The following is a 15,385-nucleotide window of genomic DNA, read 5'->3' on the forward strand; positions in this document are numbered from 1 at the left end:
AAGGAGCAGAAGGAATGCAATACCAAACAAAATCAGTTCTTGATTCTGCAATTGCATCCATTAAGGGCAGGATTCTCAACAGGGCTACTGCTGCATTGGTACTGCTTCCAGGACATATACAATCTGTAGTGATGTGTTGTAGACTTCTCCTGGTGAAGGCCGAGATTACCTCTTGTTTGAAAAGGTGCATTTTAAAATAAGGTGGTTTATTTAAAAAATGAAGTAATGTCACTCTAGTCTCACAGGAAGAAAATCTATAGCAGCCCCACGTTAGCTGTCTTTTTTTTATATGGGTCAAATCATGCCCTGGCGATGTGCACAGCTCCCACTGACTTCATAGCAGGAAATGTATTACATACGTAGACCTGACTTGGCATTATTTAAAATGATTTAGTACTTTAGTGTTTAAAAGTTTTGTATTTCAGAGAAGCAATGTCAAGAGATGAAATGAAGTCACATGGTTCTTTGCCCCTCTGTTTTGTACTTTCTGACAGGTTTCTGCACAGGGCAGGACACAGTGTGCGTAGTTAGTGCAGTTCCTCCAGGGTTAAATCCTGGACCTGGAGCACAGCGTGAACAACCAGGAGATGCAGTAGGTGTTCTGCAATTGGCATTATCCAGCTTGTGCTGTCATGGAGCTGTTTGTAGCTCTTGAAGTGTATCTGAACTGACATGCCAGCGTGAAATGCAAACTGACAGATGGCCTCATCCCCTCAATGACCCCAACTCCTTGCTCAATCCTAGAACTACTTTGGCTTGTCTGGAGTGAACAAGCAGACTCTCTTAGGAAGATACCTCAGTCTCAGAAGAAGTTGACCCTTATTCAGACACTCTCCTAAGACTGGAGGAGCTCTTGGCTGTATGAACTCAAACTTCAGCTTGAGGTGAGATGTTCTTGCAGCCAGACCCACTCTCAGGACCATTCTGAAAAATTGTCAGGTCTAGAAAGAAGATAGAAGCAACTGCTACTCATTTTACAGTATTGCAACTCAAAGCTAAGTAGGCATAAGTAGAATACACAGTAAATGTATATTTAGCTGTAGTTAGAAGTGAAACTTAATATCCTATGTTAGTACATAGTACTCTCTAACCAAGAAAGCTAATTTATAGGTAAAGAAACAGAGCTTAAGAGACTGTGTGTTTTTAAATAACCTAAGTAAAATGCAAACTTACTTGCATTTTATTCTCCTGCTGTGTGTGCCCTGAGCTGGTCCAGAGAGTTCTATGAGGTAAGAAATTCCTGTTCAACAAAAGTTCCTTTTCTAAAAAAAGAGAACATAATGGAAACGGGGAGCCACTTACCAGGCAGCTGAAAAAGGAGCTGACTGTGCAGAGAATTTCACACCTTATGGCTTTTGGTCAGTAAAGTACATAAACAAAATGTAATTTTCTATGCAATTACACAGGGTCACACAAGAATATTATGTTTTAGAAACCCACTCAAAAGCATATTGCTCTCTAAGAGCCTAATCCAGAAAATGGTTCCTCACTTTACTAAAGTTGCTTGTAAGCATTTCTGGGAGTGGGGCCTAAGAGACATTTTCCTTTTTATGCTTTCTTAAACAGTTTATGTGATACTAACAACAGGAAGATAAATTACTTTGAATGGTAGCAATTAGAGAAATAAGGAGTGTGATAGATTTACCATGTGGAAAACATCTCTCACACATTTTCTTACAGTCATTAAACGTACTTTTAATGACACAACACTGATTTCAGAAAGAAAGAAAGTTTATTTGATGAATATAAACAAGCGGATCAACACTAAATACTTCCCATACACATGATAACAATGTTATGAATTCTAAATATCTTGGTACTTTACACTTCTACTAGACATTAAGTTACGATGACTGTCTAATACATGCCCACTGGTATTTCTAGGAATTCCTTAGTTTCATATCAATGTCCTTAACCATATATCAATATCCAGAACATGCCACTCACTTGAAAAAATTATTACAAGAAGCACTATCAAATGAGGATCTAAGGTAAATAGGTAATACTGACCCATTGCTGCAGAACATCACATTCAAACGTCACCCTACACGCACAAAAAAAACATCGCAGATATAGGTTGTGTCAACACATCTGAGGTCTCTCCATAAACACTGTTTAAAAAGTAAATTGAAAACCACTTTCAAATGAAAGTCAATGTGCAGGTACGTGCATACGGGATACACAAAATTCATTAAATACAAAATTCATACTGTACATTTAAATGAAAGAAAGAATGTGCAGTACAAGACTGATCTCACATGAAAATAATAATCATTATCTTAAATCATAACCAAAAGTTGGTTTGCTTCTTTACACATGGGGGGAGGGGGGAAACTACCAAACATTGCTCAAATAAAATATTTCCCAACATCACAGTGTTTATTGTAAACCCCGAGATTCTATTTTAGTATATGAAAACATTTTCTTCAAACATCATAGAGTACCACATGGAATGGAAAGGGGAAAAGAAAAAAGAAAGGAGGTGGGGGGGGGAAGAACAAAAAGCAATGTTAGAAAAAATTTTCCTCTTTAGGAGCTAACTTGTAGGCCCTGATAAAAGTTTAGATCAATACTATTACCAACATGAATGGAGCAAAAATGCCCCTAAAATAATATCTGTGACAAAATTGGCACATACATATAAATATCTAACTATACAGCTTTGTATCTGTGACCCTATTTCCCCCCAGTTTATTTTCTACTTCAAGTATTCAGTTGCAGAGTTAAGGTAAAGACCTGATTGTAAGAGACACAGACAATTGTCCCCTACTGTGACAACAAATTTGTCATGAGAAACTAGTTTTGTTGTCTGAGTTTCCAAGTGCAACATTTGTCATATGTGCTAAATATACTCCCAAAAGCTTTGCTGTTTGAAAAACAAAGATCTAAAATGCCATTGGTAGTTAAAGGACAAACTTTTTAAACATGAATGAAATTTGGATTATCTATACTATACTAATTCTATACATTTTACTCTTTACTGAAGACAGTAGCATCCAGCAGGACTCCTACTCAAATACACTGCTCTTTGATTGCACCAAGGATTATGGTACAAATAAACAAAATATCATCTCTAGACAATAATTTTAAAGGGGTTGCTATGTATGGCTCATGTAGGATGTTTAGGGTTAATTGCACCACAAGTTCAAAAAATAATTTTTCTAAATTCAGTGCAAGACTTTAGGAGTATTCACTTAAATTTCTCTCTTTTTTTTTTTTTTTTTTTACAGCAGCAAAGAAAAACTAAGGATTAAGGCCACCCATGCTTAAATTTATTGTTTGTCCTTTAAAAATGCAGATATTCTATTCCCACTCCCATCGGCATGGAAACATTTCTTCCATGGACAAAAAGATGCCTCAATAAAACAGCCAAACATTTGCACATGTTTGCCAGACTGACTGAAAATGTTCATGGAGTCATAAAGATCCTCTCCTTGAGAAGTGGTAAAGATTTGATTATCAGCTATATTCTCTCACTGAATGTAATGACTTCACTTTTTTTTCCTTGCATGTGCTTTAAATTTACTTTTACTAGGTACATTTTGTTGATACAAACAGCCTTTAAGTGCTATTTGTTCAATGGTATTTTCTTTAGCATCTAAGATTTGTTGGGATCCATGTTGGAGAATGTCTTTCAATATAGAAAACAATAACAAACAATTCCTCATTTACAGAAGATCTAGTGCATGTACTGTATTCACAGCAATCTTGTCTTTAGTTTTGTTTTGTCTTTTTTCTGTTTTTTTAAGAGTCCCAGCTTTTATTGTTGAAAACCTGTACGCATTTGGATGGTAAAAGGTTGATACATCTCTGTGTATATGTCCATATATATACATACATATGTATTTCATATGCCTCAAGCTTTTACCATCCAAGAATAGATACACTTTTTTATATACCTTATATTTATGCTCAAATTAGATGTCCTATGCATTGTCAGAGACACACACCATTATTTTTTATAAAGCTAATCTTTGTCATCAGTTATTAGTACCAAAAATTGATTTCATTTCCAACCTGGCCCAGAGCTTAATACCAGTTATACTATCAATGTTTTTTGGGGTTTGGTTTGTGGTTTGTGTTTGATTTTGTTTTGGTTTGTTGTTTTTTTTTTTAAGTAGTAGTATTCTATCAGTAGATATAAGAAAAGAGAGGAGGGTAAAGGCTTGGTTTCTAGGTTTTTGGAAAAGCCCATATCTACTTGGGGGCAAGATTAACGCCAACGCCCTTATATAGCATTTTACTAATACCTCTTTGATAATCTAGTGCAATAGAAGTGATCCTTTAGAATCGACTAGGTAAAATTGGCAAGTGCAGATACCACATCTAAAAGAATCTGAATTACTTACTGAAATCAATATTGATATACCAAAACTTAAATAACCTGTTTAACTGAACTTTGTTAAACTGCAATATTCTGGATAGATGGTGTCTTTGTGAAAACAGACTAACTTGCAAGACCCATTAAAGACAGAAATGAAGTTGTTATAATTTCTGCTTGAGTCTCCTTCAATATTTTCCAAAGTATCTAATTTCATAGTAGACTACAAGAAAAAAAAATGGAGCAAATGCCAATTAATGCAGCATTTCAGTAGCTATCAACTGTAGTGTTCATTTTCTGCATCTGTGATCTTCTCCAGGATGTCATGATCATGTTTGGAGATCCAATGCAATAGATTATCATCATTATATTCCAGTACTACATTTTTTTTCTTCCTCTTTCGCTAGTTCCTCTGACAACTGTAACAAGAGAACAAAATGTTCCAATTAATAACATGATTGAATTATATATGCATGAGAACACCCTGTTCTTATGTAATCGAGCTTCTCTTAGACATCAGTAGATACATTACTTTACTAGAGACTAAAGATTAAGTAAAGATTGAAATTTAATTTGAGCCCACTTATTATGCTCATAGGGTGGCAATTAGTTTTACAGCTGGATGGTATGATGGATTTCAAATTCCAAAGATGTGAAATGGTACTATACTTGCCATTCTGTAAACAGTGAGTCTTCTGATCTTCTCTATAAGCACAGTAGCTTTGAAATGGAAATCCTATTAATAAAACTAAATCTTTTTATTTGGAAATGAAAGGAATCATCCATTTATTTCCACTGAGTTCCATGGCAGGTGGGAATACATAGTGCCTCTAGTAACTCTCCAGGACTGAAGGTACTGAAAGCAGGTTTTATCGTAGCATTTTAAGCACTTTATGTCCACTTTAATTTTCTAAACAGTGGAGAAAGGTTTTATGGATACAAGAATCTCAGCTTTATAGAAGCTTATGTATACAATGATCTGTTAGGAGTTTTTCAGCTATGCAGTTACTAGTCAATGCCAGGACTGCTACTCTTCATGGCTTGGTTGGCATTGCTGATATCTAGGGAATGAGAAGCAACTGGTGTAAGCTTGAGTCAATCAGTAGAAAGAGTCTTCCTTCTTTCCATGGACTTTGGATGAGGCTTCATATCTGAGTGTGACTACAGAGTGAAGCCTGAATGATTTTTATTGCTGTGCTAGCTCTGCTGCAAGGAAATGGCTCAGTACTTTTTGAACAGAGAGCAGAGAATTAGTCTTATTCACATTATCTGTATATCAGACAAGTGGGAGGAATGAAATGGTTGCTTTACAGGGCAGTTGTTCATTTATTCACTGACTCTATTTATAGAAAAGTGCAAATACAATATGTATGGGATTCTCTATTACTGCCTTTGCATTTATGTAATCCTAGAAGTTTCTAAAATATCTGATTTTATGAAAAAGAATTTTCTATAGAATGCTCGCCCTTTTGAATACAGATGAAAAATTGTTGTTTTGTAAATAGAACTAGTTAACAAAAATGCCCCTTTAATGTAATTATTCTGTGCATAAAGTAAAACATTGGTTACAGAATAAACTCACAAGTTATTTTAAATCCCTTTTTTCAAGTTCATGTTTCTGTGGCAAGTACCTCTACTGGTTCATATAACACAAACTCAGGTGAATAGTTCTACTTTTCCAGTGGAGGTGGGTACAGTTCTGCTGCTTAAAACACTTAGGGGCTAATCCAAAGCCCACTGAAATGTGGAAAGGTCCCCACTGATTTTAACAGGTATTGGATCTGGCCCTTGAATGGAGAAAAAATTACTTCTGCAGAGCTGGAAAGCCAGGGAGTTCCTAAAGTAGATCATGTTACTAGTTCTGGCACATAAAATCTTTGCAAACGTTTTATGAAAACTGTAAGTCAGAGCATGCATTACGTTTCGTGAACTGTGCATAGCTCCCATTCTTTTGTGCCCTGAGTACTTCTTAATCATCATTCAAAGAGATACATAGGCATAGGAAGCACGCATATGAATCAACAAGGACAGTACATTCCAGAAACCAGAGCACAAATATGTCTGTATTTTTCAAACGGGTTTGCTAAAGCATAATCACAGCAAAGCTACAAGATACTCAGGATTTTACAAGCCGAAGTTCCTCTGCAATTAACGCTCAGTTATGCTCTTACAAATAAGAACCCAGAATAAAGCATCCAATCCGAGAAACAGCAACACATCAAAAATACAATCTCCCTCTGGTATGCAGCCCAAATTTTCACTGGGATTTTATTACAGAATGAAACTCCCAAATAAACCCCACCCATTTAATCAACCCATCCGTTCATCAGGAAACCGTAACATGTATTGGAAGTGCAACAAAAACTTGCTCACTACAGGTAGGAAATGCAAAGTATTTCTCAAGTAAGTCAAATAAATATATAAAAGGATATTGCTGTCAAATACCAACTGAGGTTGAGTAAATTAAATTTATATTTGTTTCTTCAATGCTGTACTTGCTCACTGAACCTCTGAAGCAGAAATAAAATTTGATAACACACATTGGGCCTGAGATTCGGCAGTGCTGCAGCTGAAATTCATGTCTTACAAGTTTGGCACTTCTGACAGTCCATTAGATACTAGTCAATGAAAACAGCAGAAAGATACGAAGATATAAAAGTGCAGTAGCCCACAAATATTTGTTCGGAATGCTTTTCCTTTGGATAAAGACACCTGCCTGATTACTACTTTTTACCTCCAATCCTTTCCTCTCAGCAGTGATTTGCAGAAACAAGCTGGAGGGGGTGGGTAAACACAAAGGGGTTAAAGGGGAAACTGTTTAATAACAGTAGTAAAATGCAGGCTATTTTTGACATCTGGGTTAATGTCCATTATGCTCCATATGCTTTCCAAATGTTTGCAACAAGCACCCAGATACAAAAACAGATACCCATTCACATAGGCTTAAATTGCCCTCTCCTAACCTGTTACACATGGTACCTACATAAAAGGCCAACAACTGATATGGTAATTAGTGAGTCAGAAAGAGAGGGAACAGCTACTTTATTGCAAGGTATTGGTATCTGACCAAATGCTAGCAGAGAAGGATATAATTAATGAAAACTTATTAGGGCTATTTCTGCTCCTCAAGCTATGACAAGGCATCTGCATTGTAATGTGACATCTTTTAAAAAGCTGTCAGGATGAGTTCCTCAGTTCCCCTTTCTAGACTCACTCATCATTACTGAGATCAGAGTATCAACTAACAATGAGAAATTAGTTCATTTTCTGGAAGCAAGTAACTAGGCTGAAAAGTAATATTTAAAAAGTAAGGCTATAACTCATAAAATCTTTCTCAAATGAAAAAAAAAAAAAAGGGGGGGGGGGAGGTGGAAGGAAAAACCAACACATTCTCAATTTTTACTTTTGTCCGTGCAAAACCATGAAAAGAATGACACAATTAACTAAGGCAAAGTCCTGGCATGATACTGGTCTGAATCCTGTCCCTGCCACTAGCTTATTGTGTGACCTAATGAAAAAGTCATATAATTTTGTGTCTGACTTGCTTCTTGCTATAGCAGGGATAACATCAGGCTCCTCGCAGGAATTTTCAAGGCTTAGTGTTTGTAGTGTACTTTAATTGTTTTGAATGAGTGCTAAGTATTATTATTTTTCAGTTCCTGCATTTGATTAAAACTGAAATAACACAGTAAAAATTAAATTAATATATTAAGTTACACGTAAAGGGCAAGCATGTGGTTTGTGGAGCTACTTGTAACACTTTTAATATGAACACGTATTACAGAGTAGGTGATTCCCAAGGTCTGTAATGACATGTACCATGTGGGCATAACTTAACTGCAGAATCCCCCCAGATGTTTGATTTAGCCAAAAATCTGTTTCGTGGCTTCTGTGTGAGCCCAGAACTCGAAGCAGTGGGAGTGCTGTGGGCTGCTTTTCCCCTGCCCCTGAAGTGCAGTTGAAAACATGATCACAGTCCAAATATTTGCAACTCAGCACAAGAAACAACGTTAGGTAGCATGAATCTGCTGGAGTGCCTGCCACTATATAATTCCCTTAACATAGGATATGAAAATGGCATGATCTGTACTATTTGAAATTCTCTGTCATTGCAGTCCCAACAATAACTACTGTTCTTGCTACTTCCTCCTGGCCTAAGTCTGGTGGAAAGAATGAAACCCCACCTCTTGCTTTCTAAAGAACACAGTAACCTGTTAAAGCCTGTTATATCAATGTGAAAATCTCTAGCAAGGACAGCCAAGAAGAGAAATAATTAAGACATAAAGTTATATCTAAGCTATGTAAAAAACTTTCAGTGCTGAGATGCCAAAGACACCTAAGACACTTGTTGAGCTGAGTGAAAAGGTAAAATCTAGTTTAAATTTATAGCATTCCTTCAGTGTCCCTCTAGGAGTTTGGCTTTTTGCCAGTGTTCCTTGTTAAAAATTTGTTAAACGTGTTTGGCATTAATGCAAACACAAAGTGCTCATTTGTTACAAATTCTATTGGAATGCATTCATTTAAGGCAATGAAGTAGTTACCAGAAAAGAAAAAAATGTTCATTAAGTACATTTTAAAAATACAATGATGTATGCGGTGCATAACTATGGCGCCCCAGTGGCTGTATAAATATCTGACAGAATAACCACAAGTTGTGTTTGGTTTGAAATTGGAATCTTTTAAACATAACCGATAGAACAAAACCTGGTTTTGTTTGTTGTCAAAACTGATGTTAGTCTTTCTTGTTTAGAACTAGTTAAAATAACCAAAGTTTTGGCATACAATTTCTTACATCTCAAATCAATAAAGCCCACAGGTTAAAGCAATGCTAAAGGAAGTTTCTTGGTTCAAATGGTAAGTGCAGCACTGCACATTATCTGGAGAACAGTGAACACAGAAAGTAAACACCCTGCTTGGAGGAGAACAAATTTTAGTCATTCTTAAAAGCTCCACTTAAGGAAATGTTACCTGGGAGATCTGCAGCCGTCTGACAACATTCTGGAATACTTAGGCAAAGGTGTCCTGCTCTACTCTTAATGCACTAATCCTTTCAGAAAATCAATAGCTGAAATCCTAACAACAAATCTCTTTTATAATAACGTCATATATCCCTGATAATCATAACTCTTGCTTTTGAATAAGCAGTTCTAGGGTATATTTCTGAGAGGCTGGAAATTATCAGCTACACTGTAAAAGTAGAACCATTTTTCTTTTTCACTTTCCAATAAGTTATAGTTACTCATAATAAAGCTTCAAATATGTTTTACATGAAAAAAAATATATTTTGAAAGAAAGATCCAGAAACTCAGTGATTTAATTAAATATTGAAAGGTTGGGAAAAAATCGGTATAAAAATAATCAGTATAAAAAAGCTATTTATAAAGGAAAAAAAAAGGTTCCAATGCTGGCAAAGAAAGGATTTATCCCATTTGTTGCCATTTATGTTTTAAATTCATTATACAGCAAACTTCAGAAAGATCTGCAGCTGGTGGTAGAATCACTGCATGAGTGTGATGAACTTTCCATATTGCTATAATGCCAGAATTGTTAATCTGAGTTAGGGATAAAAGCAGATTCCATTGGGATGAATAAAATCAAATGGATTCAAGCACTCTTGAGAGTGAAAGTCCTTGAAAACTACTGTATGATTATATGATAAAATTAGATGAACCTTGAGACTATTTGGACAAGGATGCCTTCTCTGCTGGGAGTGTTTATAAATCAAAATTAGACAAGTGGTATAGGAGTTGAAAGATAGCTTTCCTTCCCCCCCCCCCCCCCCCCCCCCCCTTCCTTTTTGATATACCTTTTTTTTTTCCCTTAAAACAAGTCTAGTCCAAATCAGAGCTCTTCAGAAATGTGCAAAACCCCAGAACATATTCCTCAATCTGTCACTTTCACAGTGAATTAAAAAGAGGGTTGTGGGAAATGTTAAAGATGGTTTCATATTAGCACTCTTTGATGAGCTGGGTAGGAACGTTTTGAAGATGATGGAAAAGTTTCCATTGACTCCAGCAGACCCAAGAGCTGGTCACAGAGGCAGCAGTGACTCAGCAGTGCAGGGCATGGAGATCTGTGTCAGGACATTTATGACTTCCTTAGGATGCAGCATGTGAGATCATTAAGCCTTTTTTTTTTCCTTCCCCCAACAGAAGTTACAAATAAAGAAGCGTTGGGGAGTAAAGGGATTCCAGCAACAAGAGTTCCCAATGTGATCCTAAAAACTGTCAATAGCAGAGATTACTTAATGAAATTTGAAGGAGCCTTTTTCATCCTTGCTGATGTGGAATGCCATTTATTCTCATGCTAGGGACTAATTAGGGGCCTTTTTTGAAGATCAAGGTTTTGCGATCTCTGCTCCTTAATAACATGGTTTGCCTGTCTGCCACCTGGGACAAGGCAAGGCACTCTCTCTAACTCCTGAACAGCAGGCACTGCCTTAGGCCATTGCAAGTGCAGGCAGGAAACTGATCCTGCCTTTTCAGTCGTTTAACCCATTCACTGCCAAGCCACCACAAGCCCACTCAAAAGTCCTGAGTAGGCAGTGACCAATCCAGTAGGAAAGCGTTAATTTAATAAAAAAAAATGTGGCTGGAAATCTAACATTAAAAGCAAAATTAATGTATTGGCATAGTGATAAAGATGGCATCAGAAACGATGCTCTACTTATAGACCGGATTGAATGCATGCGTCAGTGCGTGCTTCAAATCCACATACCACTTGCTGTGCTCCAAGCAGACAGACAGTTCATGTTTCTAGTGGCTGGGAAAAGAAGTGGTTAAATAAAAGCTGTGTCAAGTCCCCAGTCTAATAAGTCATCTTATTAGGAAGTTGTGATGCCCTGTTTGCCCTAGCCTGTGGCTTGTCTGCTCCACTGAAAGGTCTCCTGCTGGGACCTTTGTGGCATTATATGAGGTAGAGAAGGCTGCAGCAATATATGAGCCTTGGTTTTGAGCAGCCAAAACAGCAGGAGAACTAAGCTGCAAAGAATTAAACATGTAACAACTTTGTAAAAGCACAGACAGTGATTGAGGTTGGCCCTTTTGCTGTTGACACATTCTGGCCCCTGTAGGTTGTGGTCACTAAGCCCATTAGAGTTGCAGTGTGGCAACATCTAGTTCAGCAAGTTCAATGTGTTTCTGTTTTATTTCTAAATACTGGACGCAAGCTGGCAGTGATAGGAGAGTGGAATATGGCACCAGAAATATGTCATAAACACAGTCGTCATTGTCAAGGATGTGAAATTACTGTTCAAACTATTTTTGGCAGAAGGAGGTTGGGTATATTTTTGCATTTTGTCAACTGAAATGTAATTGCAATTTGCTGCCTGTTTTGTTTGATTAAAAAAAAAAAAAAGAAAGAAAGAAAAGGAAAGGAAACCTCAAGATGTTGCTTTCTCTTAAAAGAGAAACTTTTCACAGGATAGAGAAATCTCTGTTGCTAGAAATTCATCACAAAGTGAAAACAGAAAAAACCCAAACCCACTAAAATCTCAGCTGGGATAAGTTTCACTTACGAGCATCTACTTATTTAAATCAACACTTCCCACTTTGTGTTTTTTTGGGTTGGTTTGTTTGTTTGGGGTTTTTTGTTTGGTTGGTTTGGCTTTCATTTCTTTAAGACAAAACATTTTAAATTCAGATTTTAAAAAATCCAGACAAAAAAGATTAATGAAAGAAGATACTACTGATTTAACTGAAGGCTATATTTAAATTATAAAACCTACTGTATGATACAAATCAGAATACCCCTTCCTATCTCCCTAATGACTACCCTTTTCTTCAGGGAGTGGTGCAAGGTTTCTGTTGAATGTTGATGGGAATGCTTATGGTCCCTGAGCTCTGAAGGTTCTGCTACTTGCCTTTCAGAACTGCATTGTGATCCCACATTTTGTAAATCTCTGCAAATTCATCACTGACAGGAGTTACCAGTCTGTAGATAGAGAGTTGGCTGAACACTTGTGTATCTCAAACATTTGTTTCTCTCTCAAGCCTGTTACGTGTTGCCACTGCCCTAATTCCCAAATGAGCTAAAGCTTATGTAAGAGGTTAAATGTGCAGAGAATGATAAAGACAGGTCACAGCTGGAGGAGGAAAGGGGTTGGCAATCCTTTTTTCTTTCTCTCCACAGGCATTTCACTGGTGCCTTCCCCTGTTTCTTCATGGGTGAGGTAACAGGGTTTGGGTCAGACGCAGTCACCCTTTGGATGCACCCATCTCATTGCTCCTGGCATCACTGCTGAGAGCTCAGTAAGTTCCAACTTGCTGATCCACAAAAATGACTGGCCACTCCTTCTGCAGGGACAAAAGTTATGTCAAAGGCAAAACACATTCTTTCTTTGGCCATCAGAGATGAAGGAGTGTTTCTTCTCTGTTATTAGGAGTTTGCCTGAGCCAAGCAAGGTCATAGCTGTGGCTTTTCTCTGGATGAGGGAAATTTCTAGAATTTGTAGGACTTATTTTTTCTCTGTGATCTTTTTAGATTTGCTGATAGTTTGGGACTAGAAGGAAATTCTTAAAATCTCATACATATTTGTCTGGTTGCAGGCAGTATGACTTGGTTTTCACCTCATGCATCCTACCAGAGTCAGTCAATATTTAAGAGCTAAAATTGGCTGGTGGTTGTGCTTGGATAGCTCTAGTTACTGTGGCTGTCACCACAATCTGTTGTTAGAAGCATATTGGTTACTAGATGCTGTACCAGAGTAAATACTAATAAATTTGGTGGTTGTGGTGAGGAAGTTTAATCCAAAAGCATTCCAGCCAATGAGCAGGCATACAAGGGCCATGCTCCTTCTTCTGAACTACCCAAGGCTGGAGTTGAGAGGAAGAGAGGTGAGTGCAGGTTTGCGGTACTTCATGTGTGGGCCTATTTCTTCCCTTAGGAAAAGGCTGGATTCTTGGCTAGAGAGGACAAGTCATCTTGGTTGGTCTGGGCATTGCATGGTGTCCTTAGGGCAGATGACTCCAGTAAATTGGCAGAAGTTTGCTGGGATTATCTTTTTCTTAACCAAATAATAATAAGAAAATTAATAAAGATGCATCTAATGTCTTGCATCTGCTTTTCCCAGCACCTTAGATTGCTTATCTTCTAAAGTTGAGAATAAACTAATGAGCTTCAGGGTATTGCTCTGTGGATCTAAATATTTGTGCTAACAGCTGTATGTTCCTATCTATACTTCATAATTAGGTAAACAATTAACCTACCATTCAATTAGTTTGTTCTGCTAGTTAATAGCCCTGTATTTTAGAGTTATCCTATTAGTTATAGTTAAATACTAATTATGCTGTGAAGGCCATTGTGAGATATGCTTATTGTATTAATAGCAACATAAAGGAGATCAAAAGGACACCTCAAAGTTTTGTATATATATACCAAAAGTTTGTTTTCTGTGTATAAAAGCCTGGTTTACAGTACACAAGATATATTTTCCTCTTCTTCCCCTCCAAATGATCCTAAATAGCTTTTTACATGTTTCACGATATGAACCTACTTATAAAAGTGAATTGATATTGAACTGATATTTACAGTCACATCTTTTAATGCCAAGAAGAAAGAGACTAAGGGAAAGTGTTAGTTGGTCTTTTTGAAGTAAGACCAATGCTGGATCCACTTAAAACTCCTTGAACTGCTAAAGCATTACAATGACTGTGTGTGGCAGTGTGAACATGACCATACATGCTTGACAGCTACTTATTTTTTAAATACCCATCCAAACAACACACAGCATTTTGAAATCTATCTTGTGTGGTCTAATTACGCAACAATTTTTAAACTTCAGGCCTCAATATTATGAGCTTCTTCACAATTATAGGTCTGCCCACACATTTCTCAGTGCATGATAGGGAAGACTTAGGGACCAGTTCTGGTAAGCACACAAGCATATGTTTTAATTTTCACTCCAAGCGAGACTTAAATGTGTACCTAATAGTAGGAGAATTCTTAAGAGTCTATTCTAAAAGAGACCTTGCTTTACAGGCTATCCTTTCCACTAAGGATATGCCATGCAGATCAAAGACCCAGTTATCAGCATACCAATAATAATGACTATTGCATAAAGGGGAATAATAAAATAGCATAAGCACCTTGTTTAAGCAAAATTTTGCTCCCCCTCCATCTACCAAGACCATCTTTTTAACCATTTATGAACTCAAAAGCATGCAAGTGTGGAAGAGTTAGCAAGATCAGAGGCCTAGATTGCAAGATTTCCAAAGGAGATAATCAGACCGTCTGTGCAAGTGTCAAATGACAGATGACTGTACACAGCTAAACACACGAGCTTCATTATGAAACCAGAAAAAGCAGTCACAACTTACACCAAAGAGCATTTTTCCTATAACCCTATGCATGTTTTCTTTCCCCTCAGTCTCCCATTTCAACTGTGCACAGACCTTCTCTATAATCTCTCTATAAATTTCTCTGCTTACCTATGACTTATTTCTCCCCACTCTTTATCATTCTGTTCTCTCCATTCATTCTTTTACCACTCTGTTTTCCTCTGTTGCTAATCTCTGACCAACTCATTGCTGAGTGGTAGTATTATACTGTAGCTGGACACTGTGTGATATCATCACCATCTCCTTTGCCTGAATATTGCAGATCTGGTGGTTGGAACAGGATAAAACACAGGAAGAAAAGCATTTTTGAGGACAACAATTTCCTAATTAAAACCAGCAGAACAAAACCAGAAGATGCTCTTGTTCTGCATGCACAAATGTGTCAACCCCACTGAGGAGAAAAAGTAAAGCCCAGAGTGTAACTTCACTCACAGAAGCAATTTGGAAAATAAGAATAACGATGGCAGTACAAACTTTGTTCTTCCATTAAGATTAGAGGGGAGTAGCAACAAAATTGGCACTTTAAAACCAAAATCTTTTCCACTGAAACACCCACAATACAAGACAAGATCGATTTAGGACTACTTTGTTCAACAGGACTTTCTAATTCAAGAAGAAAAAAGAGAGATGAAAATTAGAGATGAACACAAAGATGTGGGAAATTCAGCAAACAAAGCACAGCTGTACCATGAGTTCATATTTGACTTTAGTGTACTGTATGGTGAAG

The 15,385-nt window shown here is 37.1% G+C and overlaps 1 protein-coding gene across 11 annotated transcripts in view; it reads right to left on the minus strand.

Moving 5' to 3' along the window:
• Positions 1-4,050: 4,050 nt before the first annotated feature.
• The window catches only part of ERC2 (ELKS/RAB6-interacting/CAST family member 2), a 458,989-nt gene continuing 447,654 nt past the window's right edge, over positions 4,051-15,385 (minus strand). For all 11 annotated transcript variants that reach the window (XR_008462285.1, XR_008462284.1, XR_008462281.1 and 8 more), the window contains one exon: positions 4,051-4,740. The gene's annotated coding sequence lies outside the window, so the exon portion shown is untranslated. The remainder of the gene's footprint in view (positions 4,741-15,385) is intronic.

The sequence above is a fragment of the Dryobates pubescens genome, chromosome 1 (genome assembly GCF_014839835.1).
Source record: "Dryobates pubescens isolate bDryPub1 chromosome 1, bDryPub1.pri, whole genome shotgun sequence".
Taxonomy (NCBI): Eukaryota; Metazoa; Chordata; class Aves; order Piciformes; family Picidae; genus Dryobates; species Dryobates pubescens.